The sequence below is a fragment of the Triturus cristatus genome, chromosome 7 (assembly GCF_964204655.1).
Source record: "Triturus cristatus chromosome 7, aTriCri1.1, whole genome shotgun sequence".
NCBI classification, from domain to species: Eukaryota; Metazoa; Chordata; class Amphibia; order Caudata; family Salamandridae; genus Triturus; species Triturus cristatus.
The window spans coordinates 1250776635-1250803402 of record NC_140590.1 but is presented as its reverse complement, the minus strand read 5'-3'; the positions used below and the strand labels follow the sequence as shown (position 1 = coordinate 1250803402).

Below are 26768 nucleotides of genomic sequence, written 5' to 3'. Positions count from 1 at the left end.
TTTGGTCTAACTTTACCTTTGTGAATCGGGAATATTGCTATGGTCCCTGCCCGCTTAAGGTCTACTGTGGGTGACTTTCAAAATTAGGGTAGACCGCAATTAAACATGGCAGTTTTAATTATGTGTTGCTCCTCGAATGTGATCACATTAGACAACATTTGGAGCACATGAAGAAATATAGTGGACCTAACAAAAGACAGAAAGAAATCGTAAAATATTTGTAGCGCAGTATGAAAGACCATAAACTGAGGCGCAAGTGATGATAAATATTAGAAGGAAATTCTCTTTGAGTCCGTATTAGTACTTGCGTCTCATAGAAGATGTTTACCGAGAGCATCTACTCCTGCGTTTGTGCTGACACTTCAACTAGGTTCTATCATTCGGTAATTACTCAAGTAAAACAGCTCATCATAGGTAGTAATTGTGCAAATAGGTGCACCCTTTTCGCAATTTATTTGCGCTCATGTGTAAATGTGGCTCAACTATAACCCAAGTAATAGAACAACTGTTATTTGTACTTCGGTGTAGGTGCTCTCAAAATGTCTACATACATTTTAAGAGAGACGTCAGCTGAGGGCAGGGTGTAGCAGCAGATAAGGAAATGTGAGTCCGATGGCCTTATCTGCTCACTATTAATGAGTGGTTGATGTGTTGGGTTCTATTCGAGGAAGTACTTTTAGGACGAAATACACCCGACACGTGACACTTGATTTTCAGGCTTATGACGAATGGTCATCAACAGCTGCTTAGTTCACTCACAGCACCTCACAAAGAGCAGACCACAGCTTGGCTTGAAGATCTGGAGAGTCCAAGACAAACGGAGAGAAGCACCAGCGAGAGAGACACAAGAACGGTAAGATTAATGGTGGTGGTTATTTAAGCTGCTATAAGGTAAAACAAAGGGTGTGTGAAGCTCATGTAAGTTCCTTTTGCATAATTATGAAAAAAAATCAGAAATATGTGAAATGTGAAATTAATGTGAAATTAAGCAAAAATGAAAATTAGGCATTTTTCACTATATTTTAGCATGAAATACGTGATTGCGTCCATTTTGGATTTGAGGATGCATTTCTCACTAAAAGAAGCTCATAAAACACAGTTGTTGTGAACAATAGCCACTCACATTTTTTTTATTTATGTTGTTCCCATGCTCCCATGACAGATTTTACCCAAACATACTCAAAACTATTCAATGTGGCGTATTGGAGTAATTTGGGGAATTGTGCATTACAAGAGTAGAATGAAATGGTAGAAGTGACACAGAAATAAGCCAGTGATGGAAAATGTTGCCCAGAGGTGAAAGGTAAAGTTTCTCCTCTGCAATGTTTCTGAAGAAAATGTTTAAAAAAGAATTCTTGTGGGTAAACCACTGCTACGTTGAGCAACTAAGTATGTTCTCCCTTTGAAGGTGATGGCAGCATTCAGGGTCTGGCAGCACACTGGTAATATTATATTTTATTCCAAGTCACTGTCCCTCTTTCTAGTGGTGCACAATGATGTCAAGCATAACCCTTGTCCAAACACTGGGTGCTGTCGAGACCTTCCTTTTCTCCTACTTCCTCAAAAGAAGTGCCAGAAGCTGCACTGATAGCCTCCAAGTATCAATGAGAGGAGCTTATTCCACCTTTGTGGGGGCTCCAGGGTGGAGGAATTACGGGTGAGTAGCAATCACTTCCGATGATATAGATAAAGGTCAGACTAACAAAGATTTCCCATTCAAACTCTATAATGCCTGTGGTACACTTGCCCCTTGGTCTAGTAGGGTGTTGAATATCAAGTAAGGATATTGTTATACCTTAATATTATAGACAAAATATAGAGGTAAAAAATATCAACAGGTAAGTATGTATGGATTTTTTATACCCAACTCCACCTACATGTACCTTAATGATATATGTGTAGCAAGGTACATGGATTTGGAGTTAAGAATAGTGAATATGTACTTCTTTATATCCACTCACTTTTTGATATTTTGTCTTCAATATTTTGGCTATGATATTAACCTATTGACTGTTGGGCTTCCCCCCTTAGTGCTGAGCACTTTTTGGCTGTTTGGGTGTAGTTAAGTTTAGGCCTCCATAACGTTTTGTCCACATAAGGTATCCATGCCAAACGTGTGTCATTTTTTCCTGCAACCTGGAGATTCTAAAGGTACCCAAGGTTTGTGTATTCCCCTGGAGGAAACTGAGATAATAGCCAAAATATAGGTAGGTTTTGAGCATTTTTGAGAAAATTGTAAAAAAGTGCTCTGGATAAAAGTATCTATTTCTTTCCTAATAATGGCATCAACAGTTTGCTGGGCTAAAGTCACCATCTTCCCGGCGGAATCAAAAAACCTAAGTTTTTTACCACAGTTTTAGCATTTTTCCAAGCAATAGTCAATTTTTCCTATTTTTTTGTGCTTTCCACCACACTTCCAGTTTGTGGTGGAAACCAGTGTGACACCCATGCGTGAGCCAGGAAAGCTACATATTTCTGAAAAGTAAACAAATTCAGCAAGGGGTCATAAGTATAGATCCCTCAAGGCTTTCCCAAATAAACTACCTATTGAAATAAAGAAATATTGAAAAGGAGTACGGTAAAAAGTCATTAGTGACAATGTTTTCATCTGTAACTTCTTGTCACAATGACTGATTTACAAAAGCAATGTACAATTACATTTGCTGGACCCTCTTGGTTGCAGGGATATATAGGATTTTTAAGTTCTCCAAGGACCTGAAGTACCCAGAGCCAACAACTGAGCGGAACCATGTAATGCTTTTTCATTGTGTATAGAGTATAGACCAATTCATATGGTGAAATATGTACAGTGAAAATTGGGAATCAAGGAAACCTATGTAATTCGAAATGGGTACAAGATATGGAGTTTGTCCATTTCTAAATTTGTGGGTACCCGTACGAGCATATGATTTAGAGATACATTCTAATACTCTATGCTTCCACATGTCTTTAGATAAAAATGGTGCCTCATTTTTGTTGGTAGACCTAATGCCAGCATCAAGAAACGGGCCAAACTGCGCAACATAAATAAATAACCTTTTTCCTCTGAAATATTACCATTTATTTGTAAAGAGGGTAGCTGTGGATTTTTGGCCCAGCCAGAACCTAGGAAAACCTAGCAAAACTGTACATTTTTGAAAACTAAACACCTAAGGCAATTCAGGATAGGGTGACTATTGTGGCTGTTACCAGGTTGGTTTACCCATAATCTCTTGCAAACATCAAACTTTGACTAAAAAAACAAATTTCTGTGACAGAAAGTTCTAGAATATGTGGGAAACCACACATTTCCTTCAACCCAGCATTTCCCTAAGTCTTCCGATAAAAATGGTACCTCACTCGTATGGGTAGGCATAGTGCCTGTGACAGGAAAAGGCCCAAAACGCAACATGGATACTTCACATTTTTCCACTCAAAACTGACCTGTTTTTTGCAAAGTGGGTAACTGTGAATTTTGGGGTTAACTCAGGTGGCACATGGGGGAACCAAGCGAACCTGAATATTTTTATAAACTAGAAACCTGGGAGAATCCAAGGTAGGGTGACTTGTGTGGCTCGTATGAAATTGTGTTACCCAGAATCCCTTGCAAACCTCAAACATTGGCTAAAAAAATATTTTCCTCACATTTCTGAGATGGAAAGTTCTGGAATCTGCAGAGAGCCACAAACTTATTTCCAACCAGAATTCCCTTAAGTCTTCTGATAAAAGTGGTACCTCACTTGTGTGAGAGGCCTAGTGCCCGCAGCAGGAAATGGCCCAAAACGCAATATGGATATATCACATTTCTCCACTGAAAAAGGACCCTTTTCTTCCAATGTTGGTGGCTGTGGATTTTGGGCCCTAGCTCAGCCCGCACCCAGGGAAACCTAGTAAGCCTGCCCATTTTTTTAAACTAAATACATGGGGGTATCCAGGAAGGGTGACTTGTGTGGCTCTCACCATGTTATTTTACCTAGAGTCCCTTGCAAACCTCTAACTTTGACTAAAAAAAGACATTTTCCTAATATTTCTGTGATGAAAAGTTCTGAAATCCAGAGGGAGTAACACATTTCCTTCCATCCTGCATTCCCCTAAGTCAACTTTATAAAGATGGTACCTCATTTCTGTGGAAATGGCCCAAAGCGCAACATGGATACATCACATTTTTCCACTGAAAACTTACCCTTTTCTGCCAAGATTGTTGGCTGTGGATTTTTGACCATAGCTCAATGGCACCTAAAGAAACCAAGCAAACCTGCACATTTTTTAAAACTAGACAACTAGGGGAGTCCAAGGTGGTGTGCCTTGCGTGGGATCCATGAGATTCTCTTACCCACAAGACCCTGAAAATCTTAAGGTTTGCCTAAAACCACGCACTTTCTTTACATTTCTGTGATGAAAACTTCCAGAAGCCACAGAAATCCACAAAAATTCTACCACCCAGCATCTAATGACCATGACAGGAACAGATCAAACCATGGTCAATGTGAACCCTTGCAAGGGGAGTTCCATTGACCTCGGTGTGTTCCATTCATGTCCATAGAAATGTTCCCTTGTGTCTAGTGGGCTTTCTGGTAATTACCCCATCTGCCTCCTGGAGGAGGTAGAAAGACTGCTGCCCCATTTACTTGGGTTAGAGGCATGGCCACATCCATGCTGGGACAGACCACACCCCTATATTTTTAAAAAATATATATTTCCTTGGTGTCCCCTGTGTTTTCAGCCCCTTGAGGGCAGATTGGGGGTAAATACTCCCATACCCCTTCCCAGCAGGACAGAAAGATTGTTGCCCCATTTACGTGCGGTAGGAGCATGGCCATGGTGGGCAGCCCTACCCCTATATTTTTATTTTAAAAAGTCCCTGGTGTCTAGTGGGCTTTCTGCTCCTCCCCAGGGGCAGATCGGGGGTAATAGCCCAAATCTGCCCCCACCTCGGGGTCAATTGCCCCCATCTGCCACCACCAGGGATGCAAAAAGACTGAAATATAAAAATTGCCACGTGGGAGCACAAGCCTTTGCCTAAGGGGCCGCTCCCCTATTCTTGGTGGCTAGTGGGCAGAGATCGCTCTTCTGTGGCAACCCCCAAGCAGGGATCCACTTGGCAGAGGTACCATTGGAAAGGGGAAATTCTCCTGTATCCAACAAAACCCCTCCCAAGAGAATTAGTGCTCTGGGCTGACATACCTCCGAGCACTGATTCTTTGAAAGCAAAAAGAGCCCATCTGCTCGTCTTACTTTCACTTTTACTGACGGCCTCACTGAAGTGATGTAGGTATAATAATATTTCCTACTCAATAGTTCGGACTACAACCATCTAGTAGTATTTCATGACTTTTATTTTCATGCAAGCATAGGTGTTTGAAGATGCCATGCAGTTAGTGTGCACCTAACAGTGACAGCACATCATATTCAAGCAGTAAGTACTGGGAATTTAGATCTAGTTTGGCGGACTGTTAATTAACATTTTGTATCCTTTATGAATGATTGCTGCAGATGTAGCAATATTAGCGGTGTTCTATCTTCGGTTGAAATCAAAGATTGCATGAGAATGACAGCTGGTAGACAGCAATGTAAAATTGCATTCTAAGAGAATATGCAGCTCTACATTCCTCCTACAAAGGCCCTGGCAAAATTTACAATTCACAGGCATAATCTCTCAATATTTCATGTTGCTCTTGTTTCAAGAAATTCCTGAAAAACACTGTTGCACCACGTTGCATAAATATGCGTCGTTCGTCGAAAACATTTACCAAAAGCACACAGAAACAACATGAACGACAGAATGTGAGTGGTTGTTGTTCTTTGAGCTTGGGATGTTTTATGCTTTTTGCCCTTGCAACCCAAATGGAAATGAGTAGGCATAACCACTAAAATACAGAGCTAAATTCTAGTTTTGCGTAATTTTTCTGAAATTTCACATAACTACACAGATACAAATTACACAGATTTCATACACCCCCTACTCCCATACTGCCTCCAGCACCCATAAATACAAGAGCATAGGATTTTACCCCCCTGGTCCTCCCTAACATATCACAGATTGGACAGCTGTCTGCAACTTTCAGGCCCAAAGTATGAGTTGAAAATGTTTTCTAGAATTTATGTTGCTAGACAATTGTCTTGTGGACCAGGAAAGAAGCTTTCATTGGTGCAGCAGGTGGAGTAACACTGGAGCCTACTGAATCCTGATTACCACTGTATTTCAAAGTTCAAACAGTTTGCTAGGGGCATTTTCTTCCTTGAACCTTGGCCCATGAGATACCTACAAATCTTTTACGGACAATGGAAATCTCATGAAGGCAGGATCCATAATGGTCTTCTGTCTTCCTGGTGGGCTTGATGCACTACGGTTCTGAGTACTATTGCCAATCAATGAATGGAATGGCCCTTACCCAAGTTATCTCGATAACCCTGTGATCAATTGAAATGGTACTACAAGCTCAGTGTTGGCAGAAGAGATTCTGCCAAATAAATTTGTTTTAAACACCTCACCCAAAAACCCATCACCTCAAAGGTGCACTGAAACCCTTACAAATATCTTTAAGATCTCTTGCTAACATGCCAATGTAAAAATACTGTTAAGGGACCCCAAGGCCTCTTGGAGTAAGTGAGGACACAGTATTCTCAAGAAAGAGACCAGTTCTGGCCCTAACTGCACTCCCATATTTACACTGCTGTACCACATAATGCAGTCTCACTGACACACTCTCTGTGGACTCTCCCGCCCCCAGTGTCTTGCTGTACCCACTATTTTCTGCCCCATCCACAATAAAACCCAGATTCTGTGTACCCAACAACCATTTGCCTCAGGCACTCTCTCCCATTGCACCTCAAATGTTCCCCGTCTAAACTTTTAAGTATTCCAGATTCACCAGTGTGGTGCTAACTCTATATTCCATCTCCATTCAATCACAACAGCGACCCCAAGAAATGCCCAACTTCTATGCCCATTCTATACACCTCCGTGCCCCATGCCTCTTAATCCATCCCTTTAGGTAACCCCAAATGTTATGCTCTCTGTCTCTCTTTCTTTCTCTCTCTCTGACCTCACCCCTACTCATTCTCTTATGAGACCTATGTGCCTCTGCTCTCTCACCATTGATAACCCCTATCTTAAACGTCTGATTGACCCAGGGTGCCACTCTTCTTGTGTGGCTCAACCCCAATTAACCCAGCCCCCAATTGCCCTTTCAATTAGCTCTAGCTTCCTCAATTTACACAAAACCTCTTTGTTCCCCTCTTGCATCTCTCAGTGCCCCTGAGATTATGTGCGCTTTTCCCCAATGCAAGTCAAAGTTCCCTAGGCTATTACTTTCTATGCCGCAGACACTCCACTTAGGTACTCCGCCCTAAAAATTCCCCTAACTACTTCCAAGTATTACTTCATTGAGTGCAACAGGTATACTCTCTCCATATCTCATCAGCAACTGCCCCATCACATCTCCCTCTATGTCACATACTCCTGCCCCAAATGGCCATTGCTGATTGACTCTTCTATTTCTGTACCTTAGGGTATATCTCTGTAGCTCTACCATTGATTGCCTCCATTGAACCCCTTCCCTTTGCACCACAGATGCCATCTCTCCATGGCTTCCTCTCTAGTAATACCCCCACATGGCCAATATACCACTGTAAGTTCTCCTGGTTACCCCATGTTCACTTTCCTCTCATATTGCACACTCTATTGTTATCCATGATCAATGTTCTGATACCCCATACAGCAACCATCGGGTACTGAGCCTTCAATCCTGATTTCCCCTCTTGGGACCCTAAGTTGTGCTTTGTATCAGTGTCCCCAATGGCTCCTCTCAAATCCCCAATCTCCAACTGTCTCTAGGAGCCCCTTCCCTATCTGCCTCAGATGCTCCATACCACTAATGACCAGCTTTGCATGACGTACACCTTCTTTCCTATTACTACTGCTAAGTGCTTCCAGACTGCCCCCACTTCCTGCCTGTGACCTCCCAAAGCACTACTCCCTTAGAATACCGGCTCCAATTGGCATCTCAATGTGCCCCAGGAGCTGTACCAAGTACATTTCCACACTGTGGAACCTTATAGTCCAGTGCTTAATTTGAGCCGGCGGTTGACGGTGGGGGTCACCGGCATTCATTTGTGGGACCAGCGCTTATTTTTTCTCTTCAGACATTTCCCAAGGGCAAGAAAGAGAAAAACTCGCAAAGGGGAAAAATTGAGGAAGAGAAAAACTTTAAAACCACCACAAGGGAAGGGAGCAGGATCCGGTAAGATTGAGATATAGGGAAAGGAGGTGTCTGGGCCTGATTAATGAAGCCACGGGGTGGATTTAAGGCTGTGAAGCCAAGGTATTCAGCGTGCTAACATTTTATAGTGCCGGCCGCTGAGCAGAGCATTGTGAACCAGCACTCATTCTTTTACATGTTCAGGATTGCCAGCAACAATGGGATATCACCCAGTGGCGCCTCTCAGTGCCCACTGATCTTCCCTTTCTTTGTCCCAAAAGTACCCTTAATATGCCAATATTTTATGTTTATATTTTCATAGGCATCACCACAGGCAAAACAGGGTGGAAAAAATGTAACCCAAATCAATCGAAACACAAAAAGAAATTAATAACAAGTAGCCAACTTCTGTAAACATGCACATCTCAAACTTACCTGCACTACCAGCCACAATTGTCTTAAATTGACAACAACCACACCTGCAAACTTCCCACCACCAATTAACACTACTAAATGCCTTCCAATGTGCCTCTCCCTTTGTCACACCCTGCCCATTGCCCCTTCAAGTGTCTCTAGCTGCTGTGTTTGCATGGCCTTATCCAAGTACCACAGGATGCTGTGAACAATATCAACTGTCCACTCTAAGAGCTCCCAGACATCTGCCACTAATTGCTCCTCTCCATGCCTCAGCTCCACAGCCGGACAGGACACCTCCTCTCTCTCTTTACTTTCTAGTGAAAATCCATTACAATTCTCTTTACTTCCTGCCAACACCAACTGTCCCCATTAATGCTTTCACTCAAAATTGTTTTCCACCAACCTCCAATATCAATATGCCTCAAAATATCCGCAGGTGTTGCCCCCGAAATAAATGATTAACTCTTAATTCACCTTGGAATACCCCTCCTTCCGTTGAGCCCTGAATGCCACCTCTCCATAATCCTCGTGTAGCCCCTCAATGTGATAGACATCCCCTGCTTGTGTGGTGAAATACACAATTTTTAATCACATGAATTTGTTTAACCCCATGTGCCTCCAGCCCAAACAGCCCTCTCTAAGTTCCTTTGGTATGGAGCAGCCAGACCCAGTTGTCTCATTTTAGTGGCCCCAGAGGCCCACACCAGTTGAATTCTCCAACCTGCCACTTTTTTTCTCCAGTAGCCCCACACACCAATGTGACCTTCAATGCGACACTCCCATTGAGTCCCAGCCGCGACCACAAACTGCAAGTACTATCAGACACTGTGCCTGTGTCCTAATTCACCCATCAAATACAAGAAAGTGGTATGGCCTGTTAGGCACTCCCCACAAGTATTGTTATGCCCCCAGAATCATCACCCCTCCTACGTGATCCCAGGCAACCCTACAACGTTCTTCCCCAGAAGCGACTTCTTTTACTCTTGTTAGATTCTGTGGCCTCTCTTTATGTCAACATCTGTGGATCCCTTCAACTGTGTCCCGAAAAAGTCAGCATTCGAGGCAGATGAGCTGCAGATCGTACAGTGTGCATAGATCGCCATCTGGTGTTGGGCTTGGATGCTTGCACCTTGTTGTTGTCTTGGAAGAGTCTTTTGTAGTCACGAGGTAGGTGACTCTTCCCTTGGGCAATAGTGCGCATGGGTATCGACTCCATCCTCCGATTGTTTTTTTCCGCCATCGTGTTAGGATGTAACTTCTGCCCTCCGGTTCGGCACCATATTCTTCAAACCTTTTCGATGCGCAAACTATCTTAAACTCGACGGTATTGTTTTTGATCACGTGATCTTCGACACGCACCTCAACTACTTGATTCCGGTCGTCCACACAGGCCGCTGGGCCTATCGATGCCGTTCGGGCCTACGGCTCATGGAAAGGACTCCATTTAAAAAATGCCCCCAGTGTGGAGCTAAATTCCCACACAGTGACCACCACAAGGTCTGCAACCTGTGTCTCTCGCCCGGGCACGCCAAGAATAATTGCCAGGCCTGGCGCCTCTTTTCGATCCAAAAAGACCATCCGTGATCGCCGGGCCTGACGACACATCATGGCCCAGCAAGCAGCTCTGGTACCAGCGGACATCTTCGATGAAGGCCCGATGTCCCGGAGGAAGATTATGAGGACCTGGAAATCATATCCGAAGCAGACGACTTAGACTCAAACTCAGACGATCACATCACTCCTGGTCAACGAGTAAGTACAATTGCTCCTACCCCTACCCCACCCGAAAAAAAGAAGGCCCTGGTCAAGACTTCGCCTGCTGGCCCCAGTCGCGACTGAAAACAAGCTTCAGAAGCCCCGCCCCCGGGCCCGATTCCGAAGTTAAGGGACAAGCCTTCCGGCAGCTCGGGACCGAGCAAGCCGCATGTCAGTGTTCTGCAGGCACCATAGGCACCGAAGCCGGGCATGCAGCCTACTCCCAAAAAGACGTCGGCACCGAATACCTCGGCGCCAAAAGAAAAGGCATCGGATCTGAAACCAAAGCATTCGGAACCGAAAAAAAATTCCGCCTCCACATCCAACCCGAAGGACCCCAAACCACCTCCGAAGGCCCTGGAGCAGAAATCCAAACCTCGCTCGGACCCAAAGAAATCAGCGCCGAAAGCGGTTACCGAAGAGGAAGAACTTTTTCGACCGGATTTCATCGATCTGAAACAAATAACTCTCCACATAGACCCCAAAACAGGACATGTGGCTACTGTTCCACACAAGAAGAGGAAATTGGACACCCCAGGCATTCCTGTAGTGCCTGTGAAGAGAAAAGACTGTGCCACTTCACCTATACGACCCTCTTCTCCTGTTCTTCCTCCTAAGCCTGTCTCTCCTCCACATTCTCCTATACTTCCACCAAACTCACCACTACCACAGATTGAGGATGATATAGGGGATGGGGGAGGCAACAATGACCCTTTCACTGACCCTGATGAGGACACAGATGTACCATAGAACAATTGGGATGATTATGATGATCCAGTAGATCCTCCAGACCTCCCTGATCCCCACGCATATCCAACAAAGCCACCTCCCCCAGATGACAATATTGGCTTTGGCCAACTTGTAAATATAGCTGCTGTGTACCATGGTGTTCAGATGCATTCTGATCCCGCAGACAAGGACTTTCTACTAGACACCTTTGAACAGTCACAAAACACTGTACAAACCCTGCCAATGTTAAAAGGTGTCATTAAACATGCCCCCGACATATTCAAGGACCCTGTTAGGCCTAGTATTATCAATCCCAGGATTGACAAAAAATATAAACCCGCTCCCAATGATCCCACCTACATCAAGGGTCAACTTCCTTTAGATTCACTAGTGGTGACTAATGCTAGGAAACGTGCTAACTCTCAGACCTCCGGTGATGCATCACCTCCGGATAAAGAGTCTAAATTGTTCGATGCTTCAGGCAAGAGAGTTGCTGCCCAAGCAGCTAATCACTGGCAGATAGCCAACACACAGGCATTACTTGCTAGGTATGATAGGGCTCACTATGACCAACTGGAAACCGTATTGCAAAATGTACCTGATCAACAGAAGACCAAGGCCAATGATTTAATTCAAGAGGGCAAATTAATATCTAATGCATCAATCAAGTGTGCCCTTGATGCAGCTGACAACGCCTCTAGGTCTATTAACACTAGCGTGTTACACAGACGACATGCCTGGTTTTGCATCTCTGGCTTCAAACACGAGGTACAAACAACTATCCTCAATCAGCCGTTCAATCAAGAACAACTTTATGGACCGGCTGTAGATACCACTCTAGAAAAAATGAAAAAGGACACGGAGACTGCTAAATCCATGGGGGCATTACAGTCTCCATCCACACGTGGTTCCTTTTGTCGCTCCTTCTATAGGGGAGCATCCAAAAACATCGGGCAGGCACTGCCTCTTCTTCCTACAAGGACACCACACAAACATCCCCCAACAGGGGATATTTTACATGCGGATACAGGGGAAATACCAACAAAGGGAGAGGCCGAGGTAACAACAACACTCGTATCTCCCCCACTAATAAGCAGTGACTTCCCTCTACTCCCTACAGACCATTCCACCACGGTCAGAGGGAGACTATCACAGTGCCTACCTGTCTGGACTTCCATCTCCACAGGCAAGTGGGTAAGACAAATTATCCAGTATGGTTACTGCCTGGAACTTACAGCAACCCCACCCACCATACCACCCAAACAGCGTTCAATGTCCAGGGAACATCTCACACTCTTAAAACAGGAAGTTCTCTCACTGCTCCAAAAGCTGGCAATAGAACTAGTTCCCTTACAGCATCAAGGAACAGGGGTTTACTCGCTGTATTTCCTAATCCCCAAAAAGGACGGCACCCTAAGGCCAATACTCTACCTCAGACCTCTAAATCTCTACATACAGTAAGATCATTTTCACATGATCACTCTTCAACAGGTCCTCCCACTACTTCAACAAGGCAACTTTCTTGCCACACTAGATTTCAAAGATGCCTATTTCCACATTCCCATACACCCTGCTCACAGGAAATACCTAAGATTCATGAAGGACGGACAACACTATCAGTTCAAAGTCCTTCATTTGGGGTGACCACCGCACCCAGGGTGTTCATAAAGTGCCTTGCAGTAGTAGCAGCACACCTGAGAAGACAACAAATCCATGTCTTTCCATACCTCGACTAACCCTGGGCGTAGTACTACGCTACACTCGCGGAGCGTGTGTAGTTTGCGCTACTACTCAAATTGCACGTGGCACTGTGCAAAAATGCGTAGCGTAGCGGGGATTTTTTCTTTGCTCGCAGTCCTCAATGTCAAGTTGGCGAAAGCGATCGAGCAAAATCAACATCCCGGAGAGACTTTTTCCTCGTTCGCGATCAGCAACATCAAGTTGCTGATCGCGAGCGTGGAAAATAAACCTCCCGGCGAGATTCTCAACGCGGGGAGGTCAGGTTTCTCATTGCGAGTGGCCACGTATGCTCGCGTCCGCTCGCGATGAGAAACTACCAGTCCGCGTTGAGAAAGCTGCTGCTCGAGTACAAATCTACTCGAGCGGCAGAAAACGACCGCTTGCAGTGTGCAAGATGCCATTTGCAATGATTGTACAGTGCGGACAAGCATCCGGCCCTGTGCAATCAGAGCAAACAGCATTTCCCTACCGCACTACGTAGTTCGCATAGCTATGCGTAGCATGCGTAGTGCGAAGTGCACTTCACGTAGCTACGCGTAGCGCTACTACGCAAACTACGCCCAAGGTTAACCTCGACGACTGGCTGATAAAAGTCAAGTCAACCAACCAGTGTGTTCATCACACTCATCAAACCATCCAGCTACTACACAACTTGGGATTCACAGTAAACTACACCAAGTCACATCTTCAGCCCTCCCATATACATCAGTATCTAGGGGCCACATTAGACACCTCCAAAGCTCTGGCATTTCTCAATCCAGCCAGGACAGCCAGTATACAAACCCTCATCATCAAATTTCAGCCACAGCATTTCCTCCCAGCGAGAGTATTCATGCAACTCACAGGAATGATGGCCTCTTGCATTTTCATCGTACCTCACGCAAGACTCCAGATGCGCCCCTTACAAGAATGTCTAGCACGTCAGTGGAGCCAGGCTCAAGGTCAACTTACAGATCTGGTGTTGGTGGATAACCGCACACATCGCTCACTGCAGTGGTGGAACACACAAAACCTTTCCAAAGGGCGGCTGTTCCCAGAGCCGGTTCCACAGATAGTGCTAACAGCAGACGCATCACTCACCGGCTGGGGAGCCCATCTCCTAAGCCACACAATTCAAGGCAAGTGACCCACTCAACTAAAAGTGCTCCCCATCAATCACCTAGAATTTCTGGCAATATTTCTAGCATTAAAATCGTTCCAAGTGCATCTACACCACAAGACTGTCCTAGTCCGGATGGACAATATGACAGCCATGTATTACATACAAAAACAAGGAGGCACACATTCTTTGCAGCTGTGCCAACTTGCGCAAAGCATTTAGAGATGGGCCAGTCCACAAAACATGTACCTTCTGGCAGAAATCCTTCCAGGAGTCGACAGACACAGCAGATACACAAATGGGAACCTCGTCCTCAAGTTCTTCAACCTTTTTTCCAAATGTGGGGTCACCCAGATATAGATCTGTTCACCAAACACACAAATGCAAAATGCCCAACCTTCGCTGCCAGGTTTCCACACCCGTTGTCCAAAGGCAATGCGATATGGATGAACTGGTCAGGCAGATTTGCCTACGCCTTTCCGCCATTCCCACTGATTCCCCTAGTAGTACGCAAGCTCAGACAACATTCTCTCAAGATGATCCTGGTAGCACCCACATGGGCACGGCAACCATGGTTCACAACACACCTGGAACTTTCAGTAGTTCCACACTAAAAACAATGTCTCTCCCCAACGTTGCTAGCGCAGAACCATGGAGAGATAAGGCACCCCGATCCAGGACAACTGAATTAAGCGATCTGGCTCCTGAAGTCCTAGAGTTTGGTTACCTTAACCTTCCACCAGACTGTATGAACATATTTAGAGAAGCCAGACACCCTACTACTAGAGCTTGCTACGCAGCAAAATGGAAAAGATTTGTCATCTACTGCAATAACAATAAAATCGAACCGCTGGATGCTTCAATCAAGGACATCATTTGCTATTTTCTACACTTACAAAGGTGTAATCTAACATACTGATCCATAAGATTACATCTAGGGGCGCTTGCTGCTTATTTACAAAACAGACAACACTTTTCACTATTTAGAGTACCTGCAATTAACCCCTTCGCTGCCAGGCCTTTTCCCCCTCCTGTGCCAAGCCTTTTTTTGGCTATTTGGGGTAGTGCGCGATGAGGCCCCTGTAACTTTTTGACCACAAAAGGTATCCACGCCAAATTTGCGTCCTTTTCTTCCAACATCATGGGGATTCTAAAGGTACTCAGGGTTTTTGGATTCCCCTGGACCCGGGGGAATGCTGGGTGGTGGGAAATTTGAGTGAGCCCAGTGATGCCACAACTTTCCCACACAAAAATGTGTGAAAAAAGTGATTTTTTCAGCTAAAATTGAGGTTTGCAGGGGATTCTGGGTAAGGAAACGTTGGGGGATCCATGGAAGCCATACCTCCCTGGAAGCCCCCGGGTGTCTAGTTTTCAGAAATGTATAGGTTTGGTAGGTTTCCATAGATGGCCGCCGAGCACCGGGCCAAAAACCCAGGTGACCCCCCTTGCAAAACCAGGTGGTTTTGAGATAGGCAATTTTGATGTCGCCTCACTACGTTTTGGTCCCTTGCCTGTCGCGGGTACTTGGGCCTCCCACACAAGTGAGGTACCATTTTTACCGGGAGACCCGGGGGAACTCTGGGTGGTGGGAAATTTGAGTGAGCCCAGTGATGCCACAACTTTCCCACACAAAAATATGTGAAAAAAGTGATTTTTTCAGCTACAATTGAGGTTTGCAGGGGATTCTGGGTAAGGAAACGTTGGGGGATCCATGCAAGACATACCTCCCTGGAAGCCCCCGGGTGTCTAGTTTTCAGAAATGTATGGGTTTGGTAGGTTTCCATAGATGGCCGCCGAGCACCGGGCCAAAAACCCAGGTGACCCCCCTTGCAAAACCAGGTGGTTTTGAGATAGACAATTTTGATGTCGCCTCACTACGTTTTGGTCCCTTGCCTGTCGCGGGTACTTGGGCCTCCCACACAAGTGAGGTACCATTTTTACCGGGAGACCCGGGGGAACGCTGGGTGGTGGGAAATTTGAGTGAGCCCAGTGATGCCACAACTTTCCCACACAAAAATATGTGAAAAAAGTGTTTTTTTCAGCTAAAATTGAGGTTTGCAGGGGATTCTGGGTAAGGAAACGTTGGGGGATCCATGCAAGCCATACCTCCCTGGAAGCCCCCGGGTGTCTATTTTTCAGAAATGTATGGGTTTGGTAGGTTTCCCTAGATGGCCGCCGAGCACCGGGCGAAAAACCCAAGTGACCCCCCATGCAAAACCAGGTGGTTTTGAGATAGGCAATTTTGATGGCGCCTCACTATGTTTTGGGCCCTTGCCTGTCGCGGGTACTTGGGCCTCCCACACAAGTGAGGCACCATTTTTACCGGGAGACCCGGGGGAACGCTGGGTGGTGGGAAATTTGAGTGAGCCCGGTGATGCCACAACTTTCCCACACAAAAATGTGTGAAAAAAGTGATTTCTTCAGCTAAAATTGAGGTTTGCAGGGGATTCTGGGTAAGGAAACGTTGGGGGATCCATGCAAGCCATACCTCCCTGGAAGCCCCCGGGTGTCTATTTTTCAGAAATGTATGGGTTTGGTAGGTTTCCATAGATGGCCGCCGAGCACCGGGCCAAAAACCCAGGTGACCCCCCTTGCAAAACCAGGTGGTTTTGAGATAGGCAATTTTGATGTCGCCTCACTACGTTTTGGTCCCTTGCCTGTCGCGTGTACTTGGGCCTCCCACACAAGTGAGGTACCATTTTTACCGGGAGACCCGGGGGAACGCTGGGTGGTGGGAAATTTGAGTGAGCCCAGTGATGCCACAACTTTCCCACACAAAAATATGTGAAAAAAGTGATTTTTTCAGCTAAAATTGAGCTTTGCAGGGGATTCTGGGTAAGGAAACGTTGAGGGATCCATGCAAGCCATACCTCCCTGGAAGCCCCCGGGTGTCTATTTTTCAGAAATGTATGGGTTTGGTAGGTTTCCCTAGATGGCCGCCGAGCACCGGGCCAAAAACCCAAGTGACCCCCCTTGCAAAACCAGGTGGTTTTGAGATAGGCAATTTTGATGTCGCCTCACTACGTTTTGGGCCCTTGCCTGTCGCGGGTACTTGGGCCTCCCACACAAGCGAGGCACCATTTTTACCGGGAGACCCGGGGGAACGCTGGGTGGTGGGAAATTTGAGTGAGCCCGGTGATGCCACAACTTTCCCACACAAAAATGTGTGAAAAAAAGTGATTTTTTCAGCTAAAATTGAGGTTTGCAGGGGATTCTGGGTAAGGAAACGTTGGGGGATCCATGCAAGCCATACCTCCCTGGAAGCCCCCAGGTGTCTAGTTTTCATAAATGTATGGGTTTGGTAGGTTTCCCTAGATGGCCGCCGAGCACCGGGCCAAAAACCCAGATGACCGCCCTTGCAAAACCAGGTAGTTTTGAGATAGGCAATTTTGATATCGCCTCACTACATTTTGGGCCCTTGCCTGTCGCGGGTACTTGGGCCTCCCACACAAGTGAGGCACCATTTTTACCGGGAGACCCGGGGGAACACTGGGTGGTGGGAAATTTGAGTGAGCCCAGTGATGCCACAACTTTCCCACACAAAAATGTGTGAAAAAGTGATTTTTTTCAGCTAAAATTGAGGTTTGCAGGGGATTCTGGGTAAGGAAACTTTGGGGGATCCATGCAAGCCATACCTCCCTGGAAGCCCCCGGTGTCTACTTTTCAGAAATGTATGGGTTTGGTAGGTTTCCCTAGATGGCCGCCAAGCACGGGCCAAAAAGACAGTTGACCCCATGCAAAACCAGATCGTTTTGACATAATTAGTCGTTTGTTTCTACAGCGTGAAAATTTCAGCACAATATTGCAAGGAAAATGTGACAGACATTTTGAGGTTTTCAGGACATTGTGGATAAAATAACTTTTTGGAATTCACAAGAGAGACATCACCATGAACTCCCATGGGTTTACGACAATATCTTCAGTTGGTGGGTTATTCTTACATAGAACATACACCTGGTTGGATTTGGCACGAGGGCGAGTGATGGTTCAGTATAATAAATTTTATTAACAAGAGATTTCACAAAAATGAAATGCACTGTCAATATTTAAATGGACAAAAAACTGAACCAATGACTCGCAGCTCGTGAGCTGTAAAGCCATGGCAAGACACCAACCACTTTACAGGCCATTCACACACCTTTCATACGTGATACACACAATACCATTCACACCACCAGGCACAAAACCAACACATCACAACATTCACAAAAAGGGACAAGGTACACCCTGCTTCAGGAAGACAAAAAAGACAAATATTACTGCACAGCAATCTAATCCGAAAGCACACACATACTGGTTGGATTTGGCACGAGGGTGACTAATGGTTCCCTATATACAATTGTATTAGCAAGTGATTTCACAAAAATGAAATGCACTATTAATAATTGAAAGGACGAGAAACTGAACCATTGACTCACAGCTCGTGAGCTGTAAAGCCACGACAAGGCACCAACCTCTTTACAGGCCATTCATACACCTTTCATACACGTGACACATACAAAACATTCACGCCGCCAGCCGCGGGTCCATCACATTACAACACTCACACCAGCAGACAGCGCCATTCAAGGGCCCATCACTTCCACACGCCCACATTCCTGACACAGCAACTTCACAAACTGATGGATTGCATGGAGTGGCGCTCAGCTAGCAGTGTGTGTAGTGACCAGCACCAAGTAACTACTCACACACCGCCAGCCGAGCGTCAGTCCACACACACCGCCAGCCAAGCACCAGTCCATGCCCACTTCCAGCCAAGCGCCACTCCACGCACACCGCCAGCCAAGCGCCACTCCATGCACACCACCAGCCAAGCGCCAGTCCATGCACACCGCCAGCCAAGCGCCAGAACACACACACCGCCAGCCAAGCGCCAGAACACACACACCGCCAGCCAAGCGCCAGTCCACGCACACCTCCAGCCAAGCACCAACCTACACACACCACCATCACATTTAGGATTTTATATACAAAAAAACACAAACAAATTGCAAATAGATACAAATATTCCAACACAAAATCTGAAACTAAATACATTGCACTAATGCCAACCTTGAAACAGAATAATTTTTTTAAACAATACAGACCAGGCAGGTCACTTTACCACTCATGGAAGCTCCCAAAATTTCTTTAGCGTGTGGTACGCTCTAAAACAAGCAGGCATACACAGCCCAGGGTTAGAAGGACACCCGGGACAGAAATAACGAGACTCCTTCCACTTATCTCTTCGCCAACAGACTCTACATCTCCTAGTGGGAAAATCTTTTGAAGGTGTGGGAGGGATGTAATCAGGAAAGTGGCAATCTTTCAATCGAGCCACATCCTCCGCCACTCCAAATCTAGGAACACTTGCCTGTTCCACAACAACAAGGCTAGCTATCACAGAGTGCTGAAACTGAAGAAATGTCAACTTTGCCGTTCGGACGCCACACGGCCGCCATTTTGGGGGAGGTTGGCGGGCTAGTTGTTGGTGGAGGGACGATTTAAAATGAAAACCCGGTCGTGGACGCGCAGCGGACGCGCGCAGCGCGCGCACCCCGACACGCTGAAGGCGCGCCAAAGGCAAGCACGTCTGCGCCCGTCCACACCCGACCAGGCCCAGGGGCCAGAACCCCTGTTAGATCAAGGTCCCAAAGGAGAATCACCTACACAACAGAAGAGCTATTAAAACTAGCACAGCCTATTGATGAGCCATGTAAACATAGGTTCAATATAGAGCGTAAGCTATCGAACTGCGAGCATTGCTGTAAGAACATAATATATAATACAAACACTGAAAAAACTGGGGGCAAATTGCAAATGGCTCTACTAAACTGTAGATCATTAACTAAACATAGACATGAGATCCATGATCTACTGAGGGAAAGATCTCTCGACGCCCTGTTCCTAACTGAGACTTGGCTGAATGAGAGTTCTACCCCAGACGTTCTACATGCACTTCCCGATGATTACTCGATAGTTAGACAGGACCGAGAGGGTCAAATAAGAGGCGGAATAGCAATAATTCATAAAATTACAGTTAAATGTAACATCAAGGAGGCTAATTTAGATAGCTCTGAGGTGTTTTTATTTACGCTGTCAGTGGTGGAAGACAACACTATAGCAGGCTTCTTAATATACCGTCCACCAGGACCAGTAGCCAATTTCATGATAAGCTTGGAGGAGAAAGTTGCTCATCCAGCTATTAGGCATAATAAGTTTCTTATCCTAGGCGATATGAATATCCACTTTGACAACAAACAGAACCGAGAAGCACAATCTCTATGTATGGACTTAGGAACTCTGAATCTAGAGCTCAAAGTTGAAACACCAACACACCAAGGGGGACACATCTTAGATGCTATCTTCTCGAATGTGAGTGAGATGGAGGTAGAGACACCATGGCCTATCCCTTGGTCAGACCATTTCCTAGTGCCTTTTACTCTGCCATCTAATAGACAGAGGATGAAGAAAATGGCACAGAAAGTTATCAACATGAAATGGAATAATTTCAACTCCAGCGCTCTGCTACAAGCATTAATGAAGAATAATATTTACTGGAGAATGAGGTTAATGTAGCCAATAGTCAACTCGAGAGATGGATAACAACGGCCTTAGACGAAGTAGCTCCATGGTGCACACAAGCCCCTAAGAGGCAGAAAGCATCAGCTCCTTGGTTTAATGAGACATTGCGGAAAGCAAAAAAGGAATGCAAACAATATGAACGAGTATGACGTAAAGATTATTGTAATAAGGCTAAAGAAAACTACAAAAAGGAATTTAAAAAATACCATACGTAAATAAAGAAAATACGAGGCAACTTTTACACAGAAAAAAATTGAAAGGGCAAGTAATTCTTCAAAAGAAATGTCCGCCATATTAAAGTCTCTTAAAACCCACGATAACACCAATCATGATACAGCGGCCTCCACTGAAAGCTGCAATAATATGGTCAATTTCTTTGCGGATAAAGTATCCAAAATTTATGACACCTTCCCTATGGAAGTACGGTCAGGGCTGTACACAATCAACAGGCAGGTCACCATATGTGGAGTGGAGACTCTGGATGAATTTAAAATCAAGGAGCTAGAAGATCTCATACTGACAGCTAAAGGGATCATGTCAGGCTCCCCACTAGATCCAGCTCGTCCGGAGAGACTAATGCAGGGAGAGAATCTCATTATGCCACAAATTTCAGAGCTTATTAAACTCTCCTTCCAATCAGGAGAGGTTCCAATTAAATGGAAGCAAGCAATCGTCCAACCATTAAAAAAAAAGCAGCTAATCGATCAGGTTGTACTAGAAAATCTGCGCCCTATCTCATTACTACCATTCGTGGCAAAGATCGCGGAGAAGATAGTAAATAAACAATTAGTAGACCATATTGATAAGAATGATTTTTTACATCCCTCTCAGTCATGCTTTAGAACAGCACACTCGACTGAGACAGCACTTCTCATGTCTACTGAAACTATGAGACAATATGTTGACGAGGGGCAAACGGTCGCGCTGATCATGCTAGACCTCAGCGCGGCGTTTGACACCGTCTCCCATAAGATACATCTCCAAAGAATAGAGGACTGTAGTATTAGGGGAAACGCATTGAAATGGATGAGATCTTTCCTATCCGATCGTAGCTTTCAAGTTGCTCAAGAATCATATCAATCCATGAGCATCCCCCTGCCCCAAGGTGTACCACAAGGGTCAATTTTGAGTCCGACCCTTTTTAATTTATATGTGGGACCACTGGCTGAGCGAGTGGATGAACATAAGGTATCTATTGTGTCATATGCCGATGACACACAGCTAATTGTGCTGCTATCGCAGGATAAGGAACAGGCAGCATCCCGTTTCTCTAAGTGTCTTGAAGATGTCGCTATATGGATGTCAAACCACTGTCTTAAATTGAATGGTGACAAAATGGAGGTGATGATTGTGGGAAAAGCTCCCACTATATGGTCATCAGCCTGGTGGCCGGCGACACTGGGACACATACCAACTCCTAAAGCAGAAGTCAAAAACCTTGGAGTTTGGTTTGACTCCAATTTGACTTTCGACAACCAAATTCGTAAGATAGCAGGCAAATGTTATGGGATTATGAAAATACTAAGAAAGATTCTTGACCTCTTGCCATCTAATGCAAGGAAAACCATAGTGCACGCAGTGGTGACCTCGCAAATGGACTATGGCAATGTGCTATACTTAGGAGCTTCCAAAAAAGGTCTGTCCAAACTACAAACGGTTCAGAATGCGGCAGCTCGCCTGGTATTAAGCCTCCCTAGAAGAGCCTCTGGCAAGAAAGCTCTGGATAAATTACACTGGCTAACAGTAAGAAAAAGAGTTGTTTTCAAGGCAATGTGTCATAGCCACCGCATTTTATTAAAGAAAGGCCCACGGTACATGCAACCACTGTTAGGACAATATACGCCAGGCCGAGTTCCAAGATCACAGGGTAGGGCACTAGTGACAGTGCCCAGAATTTTTAAGGCCAAAATGGGTGCACGGTCTTTTAGATACCTTGCGGCAAAAGCCTGGAACTCACTACCAATGGATGTAAGAACAGAACAATGCAAATCCAGATTTCGCAAATTACTAAAGACCTACTAAGAACCGTTTAGTGCGGGGACACACCGGTGGTGTAACCATGCGCTCTACAAATGGCAAACTAAACTAAACTAGGAGAACACTCCTTGAACACAATAAAAGCATTGAAATTTGCTAATTCGAAGAAATGGATGGCCAACTTCTTATACCAAACATAAGCCTTCCGAATAGCAGAGTAAGGTACCAACCTCTGATCTACTCTGTCAACACCACCCATGTGCTTATTGTAGTCTAGAATGCACACAGGTTTGCGCACTTCAGCAACCTGACCCCAAACAGCCACAGGTGAAGTACTCTCATCATGGATGGTAGTCAGCATGTACACATCCCTCCTGTACAAACATTTTACAGCTAGTAGTTCATCACTACGCAAGGAACTGCACTGCCCCCTCTGAAGTTTTTTGCAAACAAGCTCTTTCGGATTACCTTTACGGTTAGAGCGGATTGTGCCACATGCAAAAGTGTCCACTTTATACAATTCCTTAAATAATTGCACAGCAGTATAGAAGTTATCAAGGTACAAATGGTGGCCTCTGTTCAACAGTCTTCTAGCAAGATCCCACACAATTTTCTCTGAAACTCCAAAAGTGGACGGAAAAACCTGGGGGGTCAATAGTAGAATCTCTACCAGTGTACACACGAAAATTAAAAACATATCCTATCCTACTCTGAGACAACATATACAGCTTAATTCCATAGCGTGCCCTCTTGCTAGCGATGTACTGCCTAAAAAACAAACGACCCTTGAACAAGACCAAAGACTCATCAATAGATACTTCTTTCCCTGGAGTATAGATCTCAGAAAATCGATCTACAAAGTGATCAAGAACGGGCTGAATCTTAAAAAGACGGTCACAGTCAGGGTGATCTCGTGGCAACGCCATAGAATTATCAACAAAATGCAGCATACGTAGCAAAAGTAAATACCAATTACGAGTCAGAACTGCAGGAAATATGGCAGTTGCCAACAAGGGGCTAGTAGACCAATATGAAGCCAAGGTTAGCTTCCTTACCACAGCCATCAATAAAGTCAAACCCAAAAACTTCTTAATCTCTTCCAGATATGTGGGAGACCACCGGGTAGCTCTAGACTGGGGCCTAAGTTTGTCACTGTTGTCCCTCAAAAACTGTTCAGCATACAAATTCGTCTGCTCAACAATCTCACCCAAAAATACATCATCCATAAACAACTGAAAAAACTGTATAGGCAAAAAGTGTTCACAATCCACTCTACACCCTGCATCACCGCTAAAGGCAGGCAACACCGGCTGCACCATGTTTGGATCAACCCTCAAAGTCCAGCACTTCCAGTAGGAAGCCTAGCAGCCTCAGACTGCAATCCAGATGCCTCTTGCACCATCGGTACAGCAGTTTCCTCCTCTAAGACAGGCACTTCATCCGCACTGAGAGTTGCTTCATCCACACCAAGAGTACCTTCATCTGCACTGAGAGTACCTTCATCATCCGATGATTCCATGTGTAGAGAAAACTCACTGCCAGAATCTTCCCCTCCCTCCTCTCCCTCAGACGCACTGTCAGTCTCATAATCATGCTCAGAGGAAGATTCAAGAAGCATACCAACCACCTTTTGATCAGTCATTCTATGGCTAGCCATAATGCTTATTAATAAAGGTAACTTGTCAAACAAGTCAACAACAACAAACACTTTGTAAAATAAGTAATAAACAAAAAGTACCTTTTTCAAAAACACATATATACTCCAAAACAATACCACTCACTTGCCAGAGGCAGCTAAACTACTCACCACCACCTACTCTGCACAGACACAGTATGGATCAACAATATCCCACTAAAAAAGAAAGAGAAAAGAAATTACACATAAGACTATGCAAAACACATCGCAAAGAATTTCATGCTCAAACCACTAACTAAATATGACATCACTTACAAAAATATTCATTCAAACCTTACAATATTACTCATTTGGAGTAAATACAAAAAAAAAAAATTCTTACCAAAAAAATGCAACTACACAAAACTGCAGAACAACCACTGTCGAAACCGGAAACAGGAATCAAAAGCTTTAGACTAGAATAAAAAGGAGAAAAAAACATTAATGTCACATATGCATATAATGCTCTAGACCATCACGTACTGCGCAAAATGTATTGCTTGAACCTCCCACTTTCAAGAAGGAAAGATTGATGGCCCAATCCTTTACAGGCAACGCGGCGAGAATCTGGAACTCAGCCTCAGCTCCGGACCACCCCCTCTTCCCAGTCCTTCAAAACTGACCTCAAAGTTCTCCTCCTGCAAAGACACTTCCAAACTTAATTCACACCCTCTCTATTGTCTGAAGGAAGTCTTTACATTATAGGAAATTCTGTTCTCCATGCCTATAGAAGTACCTTCCCAGTGTGTTCCTGTGTTTTGAGTGTCTGCCATTTATTGCACTTTTATACCTCTACTTGTACTTTGTACTCTTTTGTAACTTGCACACATGTCACTTTTCCTCTTGTAACGTATTGTTTGCTACCTCTTGTATTTTGTTTGCTTTTGATACATGCACAATTACCACCATTGCCTCATGTAACGTGACGTTTGCTCTTGTTTTCTGAGTGTCTGCCATTTATTGCAGTATTTTACCTCTACTTGTATTTTGTACTCTTTTGTAACATGCACACATCACTTTTTCCTCTTGTAACGTATCATCTGCTACCTCTTTGATTTTGTTTGCACTTTAAAATATTTAAAAAATAATGTGGCCATAAGGGGTGCGACCCTTGCCTATGGGGCCGCTCCCACAAACATACATGACACGGTCCAAGGCTACACAGTTGAATACACCGGTGACTGGCAGTGCAAAAGAGAACACACAGACTGCATGATCTATCTGGGGACTCAGAAAAACCGCATGTGACATCCATCAGATAGCTGCGTGAATAATTACCTGGTAATCCCCTCCGCACAATGCAAACATGCACATACATGACACTGTTCAGGGATCCATCATCTACAGCTGACATTAAATGACCATTCATCATGGTCCCCCCATTAAAGCAGTGCACTTTGTGATCTGCATGGTACATGTTCTTTGCAGCAGGCACATTAACCCTCTGTGCTACCTTTCCAGGAGTCAACCCTTCCACTAGACAAAACTCCATCTCTCTCTAGGAAGAACATTAATCACCAAAGTTATCATGACATTTTTATTGTTTCTGAAAATTGCTGGAGGCCAGGAAGGAGGCAGCAAGTTTTTTTCAAACCATAATATACTTGCAAACACTAGGCACCCACCCGAAATAGGTACCCAGTGAGGTCACACCGTTCGCATCGCTCTAACCTGCTCAAGGTTCATGTGACCTCAGTGACAGAGTCACAGCGACTGGATCACTTTTGCTCTAGGGTGTGCTGCTTCGTAGGCCTGCCTGCAAGACTGGAGATGAACTTCAGTATGGATTGTGGTGGACAGGCCTTTAAGGTTAACCCACAATTGACACCACTAGGGTACACCTGCTTGTGCTAAGTCATCAAGCCTTCTAAGGTCTAGTGGGGCCTTATAAGGTCCAGCATGGGAATGTGCTCCCTCAGTACAGTGGTCTGGTGGACTGGTCATGAAGGCTGAACCCAGTTCCCCAGTTCCAAATTCGACAGCTCTGGCCATAGTGCCACATCCTCTCCCCCACTGAACACCATAGTTGCCCACTGAGAGAAACTTGCACTGCCTTCAGCTATAACCTAATTGTGCCCGCTATAAACACTTGGATGTGGCTCAATTCAAATTATGCACTTGATAAGAGTAATATGCTGCCTGAAAAAAAAAGCAAAAGCAACCACTCATAGGGAATGCAATTCATGTGAAATGTAAGCAGAAACAACATGGTTACCTTAACGATCTCTCACTCACTATTCAGAAATCAGCGAGTGGTTTTACCTGAAAAGTTATGAACATGACTAGAGGGCCCTGAAGGGAACCGTTTCAGTGTCCATTGCTTATATCCTTACAAAACGTAAGCAGTATGTTATAAATAGACCACATCCATAAACACAGAGCCATGGTACACATTGTGTTTTCCAATCCACCCATCAACCAGGTATTGCAGTACCTCCAGGAATGGTACACTTTCCCACCTGGGAACAACAATGCTGTTCAAAGAAAGACGAGAAAACGAAAGTAGCGCTTCACTGGCAAAGTCTGTAAAGTGAGGCTGATGTATGTGGATGTAAATAAAACCAATCTGGCCACTTTGCAACCCCTCTGTCTTGCTTTATTTAGTTATGTATTTATATTTCATATTTAAAAC

The 26768-nt window shown here is 44.9% G+C and overlaps 1 protein-coding gene across 1 annotated transcript in view; it reads left to right on the top strand.

Moving 5' to 3' along the window:
* The first annotated feature begins 748 nt into the window (after nucleotides 1-748).
* LOC146811731 (perforin-1-like) overlaps nucleotides 749-26768 on the top strand; it is a 65170-nt gene continuing 39150 nt past the window's right edge. The window contains exon 1 of the mRNA XM_085614530.1: nucleotides 749-853. The gene's annotated coding sequence lies outside the window, so the exon portion shown is untranslated. The remainder of the gene's footprint in view (nucleotides 854-26768) is intronic.